The 19,081-nt window shown below is 52.1% G+C and overlaps 1 protein-coding gene across 4 annotated transcripts in view; it reads right to left on the bottom strand.

The window, feature by feature from the left end:
- CDON (cell adhesion associated, oncogene regulated) overlaps window positions 1-16,616 on the bottom strand; it is a 54,687-nt gene extending 38,071 nt beyond the window's left edge. For all 4 annotated transcript variants that reach the window (XM_076363827.1, XM_076363829.1, XM_076363831.1 and 1 more), the window contains exon 1: window positions 16,515-16,616. The gene's annotated coding sequence lies outside the window, so the exon portion shown is untranslated. The remainder of the gene's footprint in view (window positions 1-16,514) is intronic.
- Window positions 16,617-19,081: the final 2,465 nt, after the last annotated feature.

Below are 19,081 nucleotides of genomic sequence, written 5' to 3'. Positions count from 1 at the left end.
GACGCAGGCACCAGACTGGCCAGGCGGGCTTCTCATCTCTGATCCGGACAGACTCAGTGCAGCGAGACAGCACAGCCCTGGCAGCGAAAGGCAGTGACCCTTTCCTCTCTTCCCAAAGCTCCACGCTTGTCACTGGTTCTCCAGAAACCAGCGGTCTTCAGTGTAAAGCTCCACATGTCCGGTCCGCTCAGTGTAACTAACTTGACCTATCATCTCCAAATTAACTCACTCCTACCCGTGCTTGCCCCCCAAAAAAGGTTTTGCACTCTAAAAGATGACAAAATGCTGTTTGCCACGCATTCCTGTGGTGCCCAGCCCCAGAGGATCCTGTGTCCTTCAAAACACAACTGAGAACCTGTCCTGCTTATTTACCGGACCACGAACTTCTCATCTCCACCCTTGCAGCTGAAGGCAGAGTCACTACTAAAAAGTGCATTATCTCATACCCACTTTTTTTTTTTCTCCTCCTTTTCTGATAGTTTTTGTTCCCTCTGGTTTAGCTCCCTGAATCATCTTCCTGCCACCTCAGACCAGCTGGCAGGGCAACGCCAGGACCTCCCTTCCCGACAGCGAGCAGCCACCAGAGCTATTTAGCCACCACCCCACGTCCATCTAACTGCTACTGTACTCCCCCCGCTCCATCACTCCCCCCCAAAACTCATCTGACCTTCAGCGAGCCGTTTCAGCATGCTGAAGCTAAAGGAGGAAAGGGTTTCTTCGCTAGCCAAATGCGCCGGGTCCTATAAACGCCGGAGCGAAGCGGGGAAGGAGGAGGAGGAGGAAGGAAACGGCACGCTCGGGAACAGAGGGAGTTATTCAGGTTGCCCACTCCACCTCCAGGAGCTGACGGCCTTCTCTAAGAAGCCCTAGGAAAAAGTGAGAGGGAGCTGCTGCTTCAGGGGCAGCACTGCCCACCAGCTGCAGACGTGACAACAGTTTTCACTGGGCGTAAAACAGCTCTGGATACTAAAGATTTCGTATTTTTCCTAAACAGCAGCAACTCAAAAAAAATCAATTAATCCAACCTCACTTCATAATACTACATGTGATTTAACACCTAAAGCACGGCAAGTTGGTTTTTTTTCCCCTAGGTCATTTATTACAGAATTACCAAGAAAAATTTCATTTTAACTTGCTCCCCAAGATTGTTTCCGTCAGTACAACAAAAATCGCAGATTTTCAAAGCCCCTAACTTTAGAGCAAACGAAGACCCCAGAATTAACTAAAACACTGTGCCTTTGGTGCGAGCAAGCCGAGTTAGATCATTAAATCTCACACCAAGACACCTTAAAAAAAAAAAAAAAAAGAAAAAAAGAAAGGTATTGAAGCCTGTGGCATTCCAAGAGAAAGCAATCAGACATTCCTGCAGCTTGGCTCCTCAGTGATCTCCAAAGCCTTTGATCACTGACTGTCTTCATGCTGTCCTCCTGGGGTCTGGCAAAATGAGTGTAACAGCTGGCATATATACTTCATTAGCTTTTTGTGCTGGGAGGAGCGGGTCAGCAGCCCAGTAGCAACTGACAGCCTGCCCGTCGGCTTTACGGACTAACCTCCGAGGTTTATTCCTGGGTCTTTTGGTAGCCGGGAAAGCCTCGAAGAGGTCCCCAGCGATTGACACCGGTGCGTTCGCCCACACGCCACGGAATTGGTATGTACCGCTCCTAAAGACGCGGCTGCCGTACATTAAGGATGCGGCGGAGGGATTTCTCAACGCCAACACGCGGGTTTGAGAGTGCTAAAAGGCAACCAAGCCCGCCGAAGCCTCATTTTTATGAATGCTTAATGACCACTCAATCATTAACATCAACCTTTAAAAAGCAAATGCAGCACCTACAGTGTTCATTACCCTCCCCCTCCCCCCTTTTCAGGGTCTCAATCGAGTCAGTCAAGCGTGCAAACCGATCCTGTCGCCAGCAAAAGCATTTCCTTTCACTGTGGTCAGCCAAAAGCAGGGGAAGAAAATGGAAGTGACTTGGAGTTATGGCACCAAAAAGGCCAGACAAGCAAGGAAATAATCAACTCCACATGAGCCACTTCTAGCCCATCACAATGAAAAGGGCCTACGACTAACCCCAGGAAAGGTCAGCGGGACTATGGGGGTCATAAGCTGAAAAAGGCAATAGCGAGCAGCTGCCAGCTGCAATAAGAATCAATGTGTTCCTAATTACGCTCAGAAGAGAGGGCTCGAGCGCCGAAAAAAGTCCTGCCGTAATCACAGCTTGTGTAAAAAAAAAAAAATTTCAAGTGCTCCCGTTTTACTCTCTTCTCCACCTCGAGCACTGAAACTGCAGTTTCTGTGTTACTAAATTACAGGAAGCCGAGCAACGGAGATAAGGAGCCAGGCATTTACATAAGTGGTGGTTTTTTTTTTTTTTTTAAAAAAAAACCCACCATAATTAGGCATTTGTATTAGAATTATGGCATCACGAAAGACAGGATTTCGTGAACGTAAGTCATAAAATTACGTACTTCAAAGGGATTTTGTGGGTCCTTTTAGAAAACAAACTGAACTCTGCCTAGCAGTCCTGCAAGCCTGATATTTTCTCTATCCTCAAAAACCTGAAAGGGAAAACCCCACAAAAACCAGTTTGCTGACAGTGACCCTATAAACCAAGCGTGAAAGATATAAACAGGTCAGAGAATGCAATGAAACATACTCAAAGGCATCTACAGAAACAAACCAAATGGAAAGGCATTTAAAAATTACAAGAAAAAGCATCCTTTGATGTTATGTTCATATTTATTTATTACATTTTAAACAAATGAAAGTATGCTTTCTAGATCCTTATCGTAACAACTTAAAAGGAGAGAAATTACAGTTGCGCAACCTTTTCAGTCCTCGCCTGGAATTTCATTAACGCCTCCAAATTTCTGCCCATACCCATGCCTAGCATCCAAATCAATCAGCGCTAAGCCAGCATCCGAGTGTTTCCGATGAGTATTCCCACTTAATGATTCAATTGGCATTTTTACTCTTTTTCGGTAACGTGCATTTTTACAAGCCGCTGTGCACGAGCGTGCATGAAGCTTCATGCTTGCTCCACGCGATTTAAACACCACCACCACCACCCCCCCCCGGGAAACAGTGACGAATCCCGAGAGCAATTTGGGGGGGCTAAAGTGATGTTATCGACTGCGCAGCGATTTGTAATGGCACGCTATTTTTGTCAAAATGAAGACTGAATGTTTGCAGATGGCAGGAAAAACAAACAGCACTGAGCAAACGAGACAGTCACCCAGTTCCTACGAGGACAGGGGACCGTAAGTCCTTTTGGTCTTCCTTAATAAGGCATATACGTCTTTTTCCAAAGCTACAAAGCACCCTCAGTAACATCAGTAATTTACTCAAACTCTGTTACAGGTAAGGTCCAGCGTCACAGGACAAAGGTGACGCAAGACGACATTAAGCAACTGAGGGGGGGGGGGGGGGATAAGATAGAAGTATTAGCCTAAAAACATGACCAAAAAGTTGGCCTGCCTCAAAGATGGCGAGGCAGATCTTTTGCCGAGTTGTTCATTGGATTTTTTTCTGTTTTGCTTTCAGGCCTGGAAAGCCTCATGGTTGGTATCAGCTGTTGGACTCTGATCAAAGTTTAGCTTTCCATTAATCCTTTGAGTTATATGTGAGGCGGATAGAGAATTTTTTTTTTTTTTTTTTTAGAAGACAGTTAAGATTACTCAGATACTTAATTTGCACTCCAATGTTTCAAAAACACCTTGACTTTAAAACCTCGGTCTTGGCGTACATATGGTCTTGATAGAAGAACGCATGCTTTGGCATTGACTGAAGAAATGGATTTGTGAGCCGAGGGAAGGAAATTTAACGGTTTGTGTACTGTGCCTCTGCAGCACGCAGCTGAAAACGCTCCCGAGTCACTAGTCTGCCATCAACACACGTACGTGCTCTGATGGGGGAGACCTGGGATTTCCATCCTGCCGTACCAGCGCTGGTCACAGCAAGACAGACATCGGGGCGGGGGGGGGGTAATCATCACAGAAGCCACACTTTCTTACCCACAAAACAGGCATAACAATTAGGTTAATTTTATTATTAACTTCAGGAAAAAAAAAAAGAGCTGAGACGGTCCCCCTGCTGCCACGCTAATGAAGTGGGTATGGTTTCTGACTCTTCTAGCCCCGGGGGAAGAAGAACAGAGCATTAGCCTAATATACAGTTCTGCTGGGCTGCAATTATGCTTAAATGCCTAAATAAGGGCTTTTAGACCCCAAGGGATCTGAAGGTATCATTAGTCTAACAGTTCCATCAGAGTAACTGTAGACCAAATACATCCAAAATTCTCACCCTTTGCTCTTCAAGGCCCCCCGAGACCTCACCCCTCTCATTCTCTCCTGGCTAGGCACTACGTTGCCTCATATTCCCATTTTCTTCCCCATACCTAGCTCAACACCCGTACCGATTCTGTCGCACCGCCTTACGATCGCCAAAGACAGCTCTGCTCACCTTCAACCACGTCTCCAAGGGTCCTTCTGCAAACACCCCCCCTCCCTGCTCCTTCCTTCAGGGCTGGCCTGATCCTTGGAGCGAGGAGTTCGTTTTACTTTTTTTTTTTTTTTTTAACCAAGAATGAGATTTCGCAACCAGTTTAAGCCAATTTAAAGACAGGCTGCTGCTGAGGAGGGCAGTAACACCTTCCTTCAGGACCCGGCTTGCATTCTCCTATCTGCACCAACGATCGTGCGGCCACTGAGCGAGTCAGATCTGCTGGCAGATCCAGCTGAAAACTCAGCCAGAGAAAAATGAGGTTTAGTTTTCACCTGGATGAGGGAGCAGTTTCAGCTCACCATGCAGCCTTGGAGCACCAGCCCGAAGGAAGGGCTAGGAACGGACGTCCGTGAAAGGCAACTTTACACTCTAACAGCACGAGGCCTCAGATCAACTAATGAAGCACCACCCCAGTATCTTTAATAAACCCTGAACTGCGAGAATGTAGGCAAAAATTAAGAAAAAACATCTACGAAACCCAACTCCAAGTGAGACATGCCCATTTTCTCAAGTGAGCTAGGGAACTCACCGTCCTAATTATCCAAGCTACAGGTGCACACGCCACAGCAAACTTCAGTACTGCCTCGGGGGGTGTCTTTTCCCCTCCAAAAAGTTTGCATTTTGCACGCCAAGGATGATGACCCGCGTCTATAACTTCTCTACAGTTCCTATAACCGGAATCAAGCGCGATTAAAAAAAAAAGGACTAGAACCACAGGCTCGCTCTGGTCATCAGAAAAACCTGTCAGACTCTCAGACAAAGGAGCTTGTGCCCACGCACGCTGCCTAAAGGTCTGCTTCCAGCACCGCTCTCACGCCTGGCAGGTTTTGACGCGAGAGAAGGTTCGTGAAAAGAAGAGCAACCATGGCCGAGCTCTGTTAGAGGACAGCGAGCTCATTTCTGAGGCGATTCCAGACGAACACCGACACCTCATCCATCGGTAGCCTCCAGCAAGCAACAGCTCTAAAAAAAAAAAAACGCAGGCAAATGGGTTCTTTTAGCTGCCTTACCCAGAGTCCAACTCAGTCTGTTGCAACTTGCAGGGATCCATGCTATCCGTGATCCCTTAAAGGGAAGCACAACTATTAAATCCACACCTGCAGCCAGAATTTATAGCAACCCCATCTACTGCTGTCTTACATCATAGGCAATTAGGAGCCTGTGAACTCATGGCTGCAGGATATGGGAGGCGCGCTGGAACCGGAGAGCAAAGCCTGTGTGTTACAGCACAGTTGTTAGCCACCCTTCAGAATTCACCGTGCCTGCAGACGGCTGAAATCGTGCACAAAACAGAGCAAATGATCCATTTTGACTCTGTTTCCTAAAGAAAAGTGCTGTCCTCCACTTGAAATTGCTGCTTCCCCTCCTTTCACAGTAGTCCACACACTGTCACATGCAATGCCAACACACGCTGCCGCTGAACCCGGTCTCCAGGGTAGATAGGAAGGAGAACAACGCTTATTGAAAAGCAAACCGGCTAACCAGTGACAGCTGAGGGAGAAAGCAGGAAAGAGTCCGTCCTTTCTTCCCCTGATTAAAACAAGCCTTCGAACAATTCATCCTTCAGCGTTACAGTAAGCTAACCGGGTAATTCGGTTTTACTGCTTTCCTCCCCTCCCTTCCCCCACGCTCAACAGATCAAACCTGGTTTCAAAATTGAAGTCCGAACTCTCCGGCAAAAACACGCTTCTGCGCTTCTTAACCTAGAGGGAAGGAATCCTGACACAACTGACAATATTCCTCTAGCGAAACAATCCCGTTAGCCTCGGGCCCAGATAAAAGCTGTCTCAATGCAACAGCTAGGCAGGAAAGAAGAAAAAAAAAAAAAAAAGGAAAATCATGTTGGTCAGGCCAGGTTTGTTACAACAAACTGACCTGGCTCCCACACGAGGAGAGGGGTAGCAGAACACAGGGGAAGGAGAGGGGGGCTTTGGGTTGATTTGTTCGGTGGTGTTGGGCAACCGAGCACCGGCCGGAGCTTCCCGCCTCCTTCCTCGTGCCAGCCGAGCCGAAGGAGAGCGTCGATCCAGGGGAAGGAGGCAGCAACGATCACAAAAACCGTAGCCTGAGGGTTTGGCTTCTCCAGCTCTGCTGCTTCACCTGCTGCAGCTGAGCTCCGAGTCGCCGCCGCCGCGCTGTCGGCTCACCCCTGACGGAGGCAGGGACCCCAGCCCAGAGCAGATGGGCAGTCGGGGGCAGCAACGTCAAACAGCGGCAGTTTGTGAGTCAGAGCCCTAAATCTCCTCCCGTGAATCAGGGTAATGGCAGTTATTAGCAGCAGAACCAGTTCAAACATGAGCAACTGATAGGAAAGTAGTTAAGTTTCATCACGGGTACCAGGGAGAATTTTCCACCGGGTTAACCTGACTGCGCCCTGTTTTCACTCGCACAGACATATCCTACTCTGCTGAACAGGATTTCTGTTCGGACGTCCAACGGCAGACCGGAGTTTCCAGGAGACACCTTCCCAAAGGAAGAAGGGACACCGCTGCTGTGGCATCGCAACATAGGAAGAAGGTTCGAGACTCTTCATAGCACGTCAGCTCCCCCGCAAGACTTTAATGCCAAGCTCAGCAACACACAGGGGCCCTGCAAAGATAACCGGCTGCCGGGATTGATTCCATCCCACGTTAGCATCCATCAGATAGCAAGAAAAACAAGATTAAGCAGCACCACGGCATTAGTCTTCATTTAAACTTGGCAGAGAAAGCGAATGTTTCTTTTTTTGTTGGCTTCTCTGTGTGTGTTTTTTTAAAGCAACCTCAGACTTAGCCAGAGAAAGGTGCCTGGACTTTTTAGCATTGGGGGATTAGAAGGGACAACACTTGTACGCTTGCCAGACCCCAGATAAGTAGCGAATGCTTAGGTTAAGCAGGCTAGCCTCTGCCTCCTGTAATATATACATTTCCAGAGTGAAAATAAACAGCTTCACACCTTTGGCTCGGAGGAGGACTTCAGCTTCTTTCACGTCCCCAACCTGCAGCCCCCTCCGCTCGAGGAAGAAGGGTCGGAAGGCTGAAGGTTACTTGCAGCTTCCCTTATTCCAACCTACAAGAGTAAGGCTGGAAACTTTCGGTCTCGTGTCGTACCGGGTAGGCGGATTAGGGTCTTTGCCACCGCGCGTAGGATCTGGTGTTGCTTCACTGTGTTTTACTGTAACCAGTAAGAGTTGTTTCAGACACAGTCTGAATATACATACTTTCCATGTGTGTCGGTTACATATGAGCAATGGCAAATGCACTAACTAGGAAAAATGCTAACTTGAAAACTAGACCATTTTTTAAGTGCTCAGCTCAAAAGCCCGTAATCTAGAAAACCCCGCCTCGATTTAATGCTACCACCCAACTCATTTGAGATCCGTTCCTACGACGATTCGCAGAGCTGAAGAGACTCAAGCCACACAACTGCAGCCCGTCTAACTTCAGCATCCACCGTCTGTTATCTGGTCCTAGACTCCACTCCGGTTGATCCCGACTCGCACAGCAATTTGAAAGTGCAATCTGCACCCAAAAAAATGCCTCAGTCTGAATAGCTGAATTTAAAATTATATCATTAAGCTTGAAAATTTCAACATATTTAGAGAGTTTTGATAACAACATTTTTGATTACATCCGTTGCCAGCTTCCTTCTACACCCTGACAAAGATTTAAAGTATACATTCCTATTTCATTCTGCAACAAAGATTAGTGGCAGGAACAGAAAACATCTTCTGTTCCAAAAAACCCTCGGGGTTTTCCTCCTTAGCTTGCATTTTATTAGAGGAGACTCAAATCTCCATCAAGCTGTGATACACTGTCACTGCAAAGTATTTAGGCAACAAGTATCCGAGCGCTACACCAAAACGCACCTTTCGAAAAGGCTCTTGGAAAAAAAAAAAACAAAGAGATTTCCTGAAGCTATCGCAAACGTGAAATAGTTCCTCAGAAGTAACAGCCCTCAGCAAGCGTTATGAAAATCCGAGCCTATGCTTGAGCATATGCACACACAGCCGTAATTCGGAAACTTTTGTGAGCTCCTATCGTGGGGGAAGGGGGGGAACAAAGGAAAACCACATGCTATTGTTTAGTTTGACTCCGCAATACATTTAATCTACATGGAGTTGGAACATTACACAGCAAAACTCTTCAGCTACCAGAAATTATGTACAGCCAACACCAGCAAAACCCATTCTCCAAAGGAGGAAACGTCGTTTTTAAGGTCGTATCTTTGCCCCACGCAGCACAGAAATTCTCCAAAATACAGCTGAAAGCTGTCACTAGCGCTTCTGATCCCCACACCCCAAGTGGATCAGATCAGTGCAAGGATACCAGCCCTCATGAAACAAGGAAAGCCAAAGCTCTTGCGCTTCACCAACTTGGCCTTGAGCTATCGGAGCTTTTGCCGGTAAGACTGCAACAGACCTGGGGTCCTGAGCAGAGGGGAGACCCGCCCAGACACTTCTAACCATCACATCTCACAGCTTCTTTGAGCCTATCAACAGGACCTACCCTTGATGTGTTCCAAGATGTTAAAGCGACAAGACACCGCTTACGAGCTGCCAAAGAGTTATTCCAGTATTTCCACAGGGATGATAACAGATTTAGCTACATGAATTCCATCGCTGAAGTTGTGCGACTCCATTCCCAGCCTCGTATCCGACCGTGTGTGTGATAGCGAGGACTACACACGTGTCACTGGGAGAGGATCTTCGGTGTGTGGCTCCAGAACAACCCCGACCAGCTCAAAAGGCCACAGAGCCAGCCTGGCACAACTGAAAAGCCATCTTCCTAAACACCGTATTTCTGCTTTAAGCCACCCATCGCCATCTCCTTGTCCCCAACAAGTTCATTCCCCCAACCCCAATTTTCAAGCTCCTACGTACAACGTTTTTCCTGGAAGCAGAGCACGCTGCCTTGTGTTGGGGCACCGACAGACCCGAGCGGTGCAAGCTCAACCCCCTGGCAGGTGCCAGCGCCAGCATCAACGTTTCTGACCGGGCTATGGAGTACGTGCAGACAGGTGACGTCACGGCCAGAGCAGACGGGTGATGTCACGGCCAGAGCAGCCCGCGGGCACCCTCTCCAACCCGAGCCTCCCCTCGCCTTGGCGGAGCTGCGGTTTATCTTCCCGTCCACCTGGGACCAGAGGCCTTTGGTACAGCCCCATCCTCATCCCCCCTTCGGTACGGGGGCTGGCGCACAGGCAGGTTGTTGTAAGATTTCAGCGAGGCAGGCTGAATGAAACGGTGAAGAAAGAAGCTTTTCAGAGGGGGAGGTGGGGAGGAGAGGCATGCACGTATTAAAACAAATCATCTGTTTGGAACGCTGGCTCCTACTTGTTCTCGGTTATATTATTCACTCAAGAGTGGATTAATCCATCACTGCAAAGGAATCTCCTGATCTCAGAGATAAAGGCAACAAGTCATGCACTGACTGTCTGTGGATCCTCCTGAAAATCGCCAGCCTTTCTCATACCCTTATTTGGGCCGATCTATCATCTCTTAACAGAAAAGCAGCAAAAAAAAAAAAAAAAAAAAAAGGAAATAAAAACCAAAAAAACCCCCACCTGATCACAGTAACTTTACTCGGGAAAACCTAGCTTGGATCAATCTGGAAGCAAGTAGGGGATTTCAACTCAGAAGAATCATCTTCAGTTTGTTTCAGAAGGGGCCACGTTAACTGTCCTCTTTCCTCGCCGCAGTTCCCCAGATGGGACTTGTCCTCACAAGAGGAACCGTCACCTGGGGGTTACCTCCTGAACTGGCACGTAAAAGAACCGTGATTTCTTTTAAGATTCTTTAGAGCGAGGCCTTTTAGCCAGATAAATGGTTTGCTTTACTCGGTGAGGACTGGGAAAGGAAACCCCCCAGGACCGTCCCCTTGCAGGAACGAGAGCATCTCCAGCTAGAGCAAGCTGCCACTCGGACACGAGCTGTCTATGCAAAATACGACGACGCTCTCCAGGAGGAAGGACATCTCCAGCATCCGTTTGTCCCTCAGTGCTTCAGCAGATGACGCAGAGCGACTACAGAGGCATTCAGGAACCGCCTTTTCTTCACCCGAGAACAAGGAGGGCAGAGAAGATCCCCACAGCTCGCCTCCGACCGGAGCCAGCAGCCCACAACGCAGGGGTCTCACCAGCACGCGGAAGGTGAGGTGGAACGAGCCGGCGGGGTACACTTCGCAGGCAATGCAACCCACAGCCACCTTTGCAAAGACAAGACACCCCCAAAACACCCCAAAAATGTAAAGCAGTGGTGCCCAGCCCCTTCGCCTTTCTCCTTCGCAGAGCCCGTTCTTCAACGAGGGGCTGCTCGCGGCACGAGCATTTTTTCCCCTTGCCTAGCGTTCTTTGGCGTTTTACGGGTTCGCTGCAAGGAAAACCAAGGTCTGCGAGGCAGGCAGACTTTGTACGACTGCGAGGTAGGAAATATTAAACTTGCCTTTGAATTAAACAAATAAGGCTCAACCACTTGGTTCATTATCAGATACAATGGTTGAAGTCTGCGGGGAAAACTAAACAGCAAAACCCAGGGTATAAATCAAAGGCATGATCAGACAGACAGGTGAGGCCGAGGGTGCGGTTTCACCTTACAGCTAAGCCGCACCGAAAGCTGGCCGCTGCCAAAAGGGATGGTCTCCTTCCCCCAGCACGCTCGGCTCCCCCCGCCCCTGCTCCCTCGCTCCCTCCTGCTGCTTTTGGCACTGCCCCCAGCTGCCAAGCTGGAAGAAAATATTCCAACCGAGCTGGCTTATCTTGCTCTGGGTTTCAGGGGATTATTTTTTTTCCCCCTGCCGTTTTAGTGAGCTGAACTGGTTTAATCAGGCATTTCTAGCGAGAGGCAGGGGGCAGGAGATGGAGGGGGGGAACGGCAAGACACCCCCCCCCCCGCAAGGCAACCGGCTCTTGGCTCAGCTGCAGCATGGAGAGCACAGTTTTATGAGACAGCTAAGCCAATTTAAAAGCCGGCTGCTGCCAAAAGGGGCCGTTCCCCCCCACCCCCCCGGCCCCCAGAGGCCTTCCCAGTCATCGGGGTGGAAGATTTAGCAACTCTAACTGCGGGGCAAGATCCAGCGGAAAGTTTGGGGCTTGCTTTTTGGGTTTGGGGTTTTTTGGTTTTTTTTTTTTGAAGGGTTTAGCTGGAGTCACTCCCCCGCAGCTGCTCCACCGCTGGATTCCCACAGCAGGGAAGAGGCAGGAACGTACCTGCCACCTCCTGCAGCAGCGAGTCCTCCGACCAAACTGTAATGTGAAACTGCGCCCAAGGAGCCGGGGAGGGGGGGGGGGGGGGGGAAAGAAAAAAAAAAATAGAGTCCCACCTGGCTAGAAGAGCTCCGAGACATCTCGTAGGTATGGGGAAATGGGAAAACAACCCACCTTGCATGATTATTTTCCCTCCTGTTGAAAGACAGAAGATATTTCTCACATAGAAAGAGCAAGCAGGGGCTTAATGGAAAAGACAGGTGGTCTGGATGCACAAGTCCCTCGTAGGGCTGAACAAGCAGTTTACCCTAAAGTGATAACTGTCACTGGAGAATCATCATCCGCACCGGAAAGGGAGAAACGAGCTGGGGAAACTAAGTGGAAAACTATGACACACTCAGCCCTGGAAGTTGTACTGAGCCATCTACCAAGGAAATTACTGGAAGAACGCTCAACTGAAAAAAAGAGAGATAGATACACACACAGCGAGAGGAAACTACCTATTCTAACAATTCTTGGGTAGCTGGAGACCTCTCGTTAGCTGAAGTAATACAGCAAAGAGTTTTTTGCTGCATTTGTCAGGGACAAACACTATCCCAGAGCGAGCGATGTGGGAGAAGGGGACACACGATACCAGGGCTTGCTCAGGGAGGCCACCAGGAGAGCATTAAGCTAGCAGGAAAGGGAATGCGCCTAGAGAGCAGACCTAGTACCGGCTCACCCGTTAACAAACTAGATCGAAACATCAAAAAAAGCTTATGGAGAACACAGTTTGGTCCCCGTGTACCAGCCCTAAGAGTCAGGATTGCAAGACAAGCTGGAAATTCCCATTTAAAGAGGAATTTTGACCGATTCCACTTGATACAAGATTTAAAGTCTTTAACAAGTTTTTAAGCTCCATAAGCCAGCGTTTTTGATCAGTCTCACCCCAGTTGCGGACAGGAATCGGCTCAGAAGCTCCCCGGCCCACTGGAACACTGAGGAAAACCAGAAAACCGATAGGAAAAAAAAACACTGCAGCAAGTGGGAAAGCGGGGTGACTCAGCTGAAGGGAGCCACTCGCTAGTCAACAGATCGTAAGCAAAGCAGTAGACAAAAAAAACTGACTCTACATACAAAGGTCAAGTTTACAGTATCAATTAATTCATACAAATTAGATGTTGCCTAACAAAAGACGTTAGGCAGGTTTCTGAGCTGCGTGCAGCGCGCCGATTAAAGCGATTCCATATAAAGTGTTATCTGAAATACCAGATCTCAACAGGTTTGTGGGTGAAGACTCGCTCAGTCTCAGGGCTTCTGCTACTAAACCAAAGGTTTCAAAGCCTGGCTGGAACCAAGTTCACCAGCAACAAAATTTGCAGCTGTCACCCAGACATAAGGGCTGCCACAGGACCCGAGCCAAGCAAAATGAACTCCACGAAACGAAATGCATTTTCATGTCGTTTTGCGTATGTTTGTGTGACCTGCTGCTCCTCGCACCCAGCCCTGCGATCAACTTCCCAGGGAAGCTGAAGTCAAAGCAGTCGGCCCTCTACGCGTCCAGTCACATCAACAACGCTAAGAACCACGCGAAGAGGAGCACCGGGAGAAGGTGCCGCTCGACCGTACCGCGCAATTAGCTACACGCACGTCTGCATCAGGCACCGCTTTATTCCCAAGGTGATTTAATCACCACATGCTTCCCAGTTAAGTTTTTTCTGGTGCCGCAGCCGAAGCTTTGCCAGTCTTACACTTCGTGGCAGCGTCTTATCTCAAGCAGCCACCAAATTAATTTCAGCGGTCTTGGTACGACCAAAGACTTTGTTAGGCAAAGCAGGTCTGCTCGGGGATACGCAGAGGAGGATTTATGAGATGACGAACGCCAGTACGGCTGTGCGCTCACGCGAGCGAATCAATTGCTTTGCTTCACAGTTTCCACATCTGCAGAGGCAGTCTTTAAACAAGTCAGTGTATTTTTAAGCTCTGACAGTTAAAATCCTCAAGTGACATCACCTGAAGTTGGAGCACAGCTGCCTTATTCCTCTGGCACACCAGCGAGCCAAAGTAAGCATGAGCCTCAGTTTATAGGCTTACAGCACACCTTGAGATAATGAAAGCGCTGGTGGGATTTGCCGCCGTAGCAGAGTCAGGCCTCTCCTTACGTGTTTTTTCCCCTCAGTCTTGGGGTAAGAAACACAAAGTTTAGTACCAGTGCATCCCAGCCAGGCTGCCCAGCGAGCCAGCAGAGGGAGCACGCAGGAGTCCCGGCCCAAACACCACTCGCCGGCACCCAGAAGGGCTGGTAGGCAAAGACCGAGGGAGCACCAGCTCGAGCTGGTGTCCCACCAGACCCCAGCGCTTGCAAAAGAGTGAAAAGTGACCAAGATTGCACAAGGGATGGCCAAAAACACAACAACAACAAAAAAAAAGCCATTCCAAGCTGCCGCGCCGAGACCGCCCCGCACTTCACCTTGCGGGCACGGCTGTTTACAAGCACTCAGGGCAGCTTAAGGGTGTAAACCGCATTAATCCAAGCGACAAAGCTATCGCGCTCATCCTTGGGTGAATTACTAATCCCTTGCCACTAGAGCTGCTCCCATCTTACTTCCTACCCTCCAGAGGAGGAAAAAAAAAAAACCAAACCTTTTAACGTGAAGCAGGCAGGTAACGCCGTGGATCCCATCTCGGCATTTCTATCTGCGAGTCCAGCTTTAAATAACCGAATAGTTTTGAGCAACGGTCATGGGTTTCTAAGGCTGCTTCACAAGCCTGCAGGTTTTTCTGGGATGCAGACCGAGCCAGTCGGCGGCTTCCCTCTTGTTTTGGAGAAGGGATTGCAGGGAAAATGCTTAGTTCTTTTTAATGGAGCGGCACTCTTATCAAGCCCTCTCCACAAGACAGGCTCGTAACCGCTTTAAAAAAGTAGGGGTTTGGTTTCAACGCATTCAAATCACACGAGCGGCGCTCGCCGCCTGTTTTAGTTTGGTGGAACAAAAGCACGCTGGTTGTAATTAGGGCATATAATACCAAGTTTAACGGAAAAGCGTTAAGAAATCACGCCGTGAAGCGTTCACTGCTACTCGAGCCGAGAATTTTTGTGATATAGCGACACGAAGGAGTGGGCCGTTGCCCTCAGCAACCGCTATTACAAAAGCACTTTTTCTCCTTAAAGAAGTTACGGGCGGGCAGTACATCACGTAAATCGCAACTGTCAAAACACCGGAGCTGCGGGTGATGAGCAGAAAAGCAAACTGGCTCCACGCAGCTCGGCTTTAAGCACCAGCACAAGAGGATTACCTGCTTTGTTCAAAGAAAACGCTGGGCCACGAACGACAAAACCCCAGAGAATAAAAGTTTACGCGCTCCCAGTCACCTCAGTGACCAGCGGCTGCGGAGCGACAACCCTGGTGTTTGGGTTAGTAAATTGTATTTCTGGTGCATGTGTGAAAGATACAGCTCACTGAGTAAACACCCCTTCAGAGCTGACAGTTTTACAGCCGCAGGCTCGGCGCGGCTACTCCTTCTCAGGAGCCTCCTAGCACATCGGCGCAGCAAATCATGTGGGGAAAGCAGTAAAGAGTGAGGGAGGGGGGGGAAAAAAGCTACATAAAGCCATCACATTCACCCATTCGCCAATCCTTTAAAAAGTTACGAGGCAGGGGCAAAATAAACATCGCCTGTTTTCTGCCTAACAGTTGAAAGTTGTGTGTTAACGTCTGAAAAACATTCCCCTTTTGGTTTGAAAACATCGATATTGAAAACACGCAATAGTCGACTGGAAAGTTCTTTCATTAAAAGTCAGCAACTGTAGAATTATTACTTTTTTTCCGGCAAGGACACAGACAAAGCAAGCAAAAGTAATTTCAAACTGGAGAACTAGACACCTTGAAGGATGGAGGCACCTTAACGCAGAAAAAAAAAAAACAAACAAACCCAAAAAATCGGGAGTTAAGGTGTCACGACGCTTTACAGCCGGAGTCCTCGGGCATCGCCCACCGCCTCCTGCTTCAGGGCTGACTTTCGACCGCTCTAACCGCGGAGAAAGCGGCCTCGGGGATTAAAAGCAAGCACCGGGACGACCAAATTTAAAGACGGCCGGGGGGGGGGGGGGGGGGGGGGGGGGGGGCCAGGCGCGACCCCGAGCCCGTCCCCCGCCGCTCCGCCGCGGCGGCTCCCAACAGAACGGCCTCGTAACGACAAGCACCGCCGAGTCGGAGCGGCTTCCACCCTCCCGCCGGGCCGCCGGTCAGCAACAGACCGGAGGCAGAGCAGCGAGACCGCCGCTGCCGGGGTTCTTCCTTTTCGACTCACCGAGGCGCTCTCTACATAGGCTCAGTTTTAGTCTCTTTCTCCCGCTCAGTCCCCACGGACCGAGGACACAAAAAAAAAAAAAAAAGAAATTTATATATATATATATATATATATATATATAAAGTCAGATGGTTCGAATAAACCCCGCGCCTGAGCCCCGGCTTCAAGCGCTGCCTTCCCCCCCGCCAGATAAGCCCCTTCGGTCGTGCCTTGACTTCGGCTTCCCGGGGCGAGGGGGGGGGGGTGTCAGGCTCCCCGCCCACCGCCTCCCCTCACCGCCCAACGCGGGCACCGCAGGGCAGGGACCCCTCAGGTGCCGGCTCCGGGCTCTGCCGGCGGGGGTGTCGTTCCCCGTGTCCGTCCCCCCCCCCCCGCCGCTACCACCCGCGGGAGCCGGCTCCGGGGCTGACAGGAGGCGCCGGGCGCCCGCCGAGCCGCCGCCACCTGCGGCCGCGTCCCGTCCCCGTCCGTCCCCCCCCTCAACGGCCGCCCGCGCGCCCCCTCACAAGAGCGGCGCGGCGGGAAGCGGGCGCGTTACCTCTCGGCAGCCGCCGCGCCCCCTCCCTGGTCCCGGTCCCGCTCGGCGGCGGCTCCCCAGGACATTCCAGGCTGGGGCGGGCGACCCGGCGGACGGGAGCCTCCATCCAACGCCGCCCGGCCGCGCCGCTTATCTCCCCCCCCCACCCCCCCCTCCCCTTCCCCGCCCGCTCCCACCGGCGCCCCGTGTCGGAGGAGGCGGCGGCGGCGGCTCCTCTCCGCCTCTCCCTTCGCCGCCCCGCCCCGCGGAGCGTACCAACGGCCGGCGGAGGGGAGGACGGACCGCGGGGCGCCCTGCCCTGCACCGGGGAGGGAGCCGGGGGCGGGGGGGGGGGGCGGCCCGGCCTTACGGCGCCCTCCGGGCGGCCCCGGCGCTGCGGGCCCTTTAAGGGGGAAGGGGGGGGGGGAGGCTGCACGTGTGCGTGCGCCGCCGCGGGCGCGGAGGGCGCTTGCACCCACCGCGCACCCTCGCAACCGGGCACCCTTGCAGCCAGCACCCTCGCACCCTCGCAGCCGTGCACCCTTGCAGCCAGCAGCTGTGCACCCTTGCAACCGTGCACCCTCGCAGCCGTGCACCCTTGCAGCCAGCAGCCACGCACCCTTGCAACCGTGCACCCTCGCAGCCGTGCACCCTTGCAGCCAGCAGCTGTGCACCCTCGCAGCCGTGCACCCTCGCAGCCGTGCACCCTTGCAGCCAGCAGCCACGCACCCTTGCAACCGTGCACCCTCGCAGCCGTGCACCCTTGCAGCCAGCAGCCGTGCACCCTCGCAGCCGTGCACCCTCGCAGCCGTGCACCCTTGCAGCCAGCAGCCACGCACCCTTGCAACCGTGCACCCTCGCAGCCGTGCACCCTTGCAGCCAGCAGCCACGCACCCTCGCAGCTGTGCACCCTCGCAGCTGTGCACCCTTGCAACTGTGCACCGTCGCAGCCATGCACCCTTGCAGCCAGCAGCCGTGCACCCTCGCAGCCGTGCACCCTTGCAGCCAGCAGCCACGCACCCTTGCAACCGTGCACCCTCACAGCCGTGCACCCTTGCAGCCAGCAGCCACGCACCCTCGCAGCTGTGCACCCTCGCAGCTGTGCACCCTTGCAACTGTGCACCGTCGCAGCCGTGCACCCTTGCAGCCAGCAGCCGTGCACCCTCGCAGCCGTGCACCCTCGCAGCCGTGCACCCTTGCAGCCAGCAGCCACACACCCTCGCAGCTGTGCACCTCACAGCTGTGCACCCTTGCAGCTGTGCACCCTTGCAGCCGTGCAGCCTTGCAGTCAGCAGCCACGCACCCTCGCAGCCGTGCACCCTCGCAGCCGTGCACCCTTGCAGCTGTGCACCCTTGCAGTCAGCAGCCATGCACCCTTGCAGCTGCGCACCCTTGCAGCTGTGCACCCTCGCAACCGTGCACCCTCGCAGCTGTGCACCCTTGCAGCCACACACGCTTGCAGCCGCACACCCTTGCAACCATGCACCCTCGCAGCTGTGCACCCTTGCAGCCAGCAACTGCGCACCCTCGCAGCCGTGCACCCTCGCAGCCGTGCACCCTTGCAGCCGCACATGCTTGCAGCCGCACGCCCTTGCAACTGTGCACCCTCGCAGCCATGCACCCTTGCAACCATGCACCCTCGCAGCCGTGCACCGTGGACGGGCTGCTCACCTGCAGCGGGGAGAGCGCGCTCCCGGGGGCCGTGCAGCGTGCAAGCTCCCCCTCGTTGCACCTGTGCAAAGGTCGTTGCCGTGCCCGGGGCCGCTCGTTTGCGCGCCGGAGGGCCCACAGTGCCCGCGGCAAACCCTTTGCCCTTGCACCGAGGGGTTCCCGGCCCTCCTGCAACCCGGCGGAGAGGTTGGGGTTGCAAGCGGAGCTCCAGCTCTCATGCAGCCGGTCGTACGGTCGGAGCGTCGAGGGAGCGGGAGAGCGGCTCCAGCTTTTTCCAGAGGGCTGGAATCGCTCCTGCACGCTGCACACATGCTCCGTGCGTGATCTTCCGCCGGGTAACGCCACCGAGAAACCCTGCTTGGGCAAGACGGGCCTGAAAACCAGCAGAAAGCGGGTTTATCGCGGCTTGGATGGCGTCCAGCCGCAAACCGCAGCGAGATCACGTTAAGCGTCGGGGAAGCTCCCGTCATTTGCAGCGTAATTTAATATTAACAGTTTGCTAATTGCCCGGCATTAGACCTAATCCGCGGATTAAAAACGTCGAACCGGCGCATTACGGGCCTCGTCCTGCGCCCAAACCCTCGCTGCTTTTCCCAACCCTTTCCCGAAAGGCCCAAAATGCGCCCAAAATGCCTCGGGGGAGGGGGGGGGGGTTGGACTTTGCTGAATTTAGGCTGCGTCCGTGCATGGCAGAAGGGATTTTTCCCCGAGAAGGGTTTCGCATGGAACGGCTTCAGCAGCACGTGGAGCGGGCCGGAAAGAAACAGCTCCTATGTTTAAAAATAAAGAGAAAAAGGCTTTTCTTTTTTTTTTTTTTTTTTTTTTTAAAAGAAAAACAAAAACAAACCACCTTGGAACAAAGTTTCTTGGTTTTTGGGCAAACCTGCGAGACCATCGGGCTGCGCTACCCTGTGTTT

Source organism: Aptenodytes patagonicus, unplaced genomic scaffold (genome assembly GCF_965638725.1).
Source record: "Aptenodytes patagonicus unplaced genomic scaffold, bAptPat1.pri.cur scaffold_128, whole genome shotgun sequence".
In the NCBI taxonomy this organism is placed as follows: Eukaryota; Metazoa; Chordata; class Aves; order Sphenisciformes; family Spheniscidae; genus Aptenodytes; species Aptenodytes patagonicus.
Note: the sequence above shows the minus strand (reverse complement) of the source record. Positions and strands in the feature narration are given on the sequence as shown.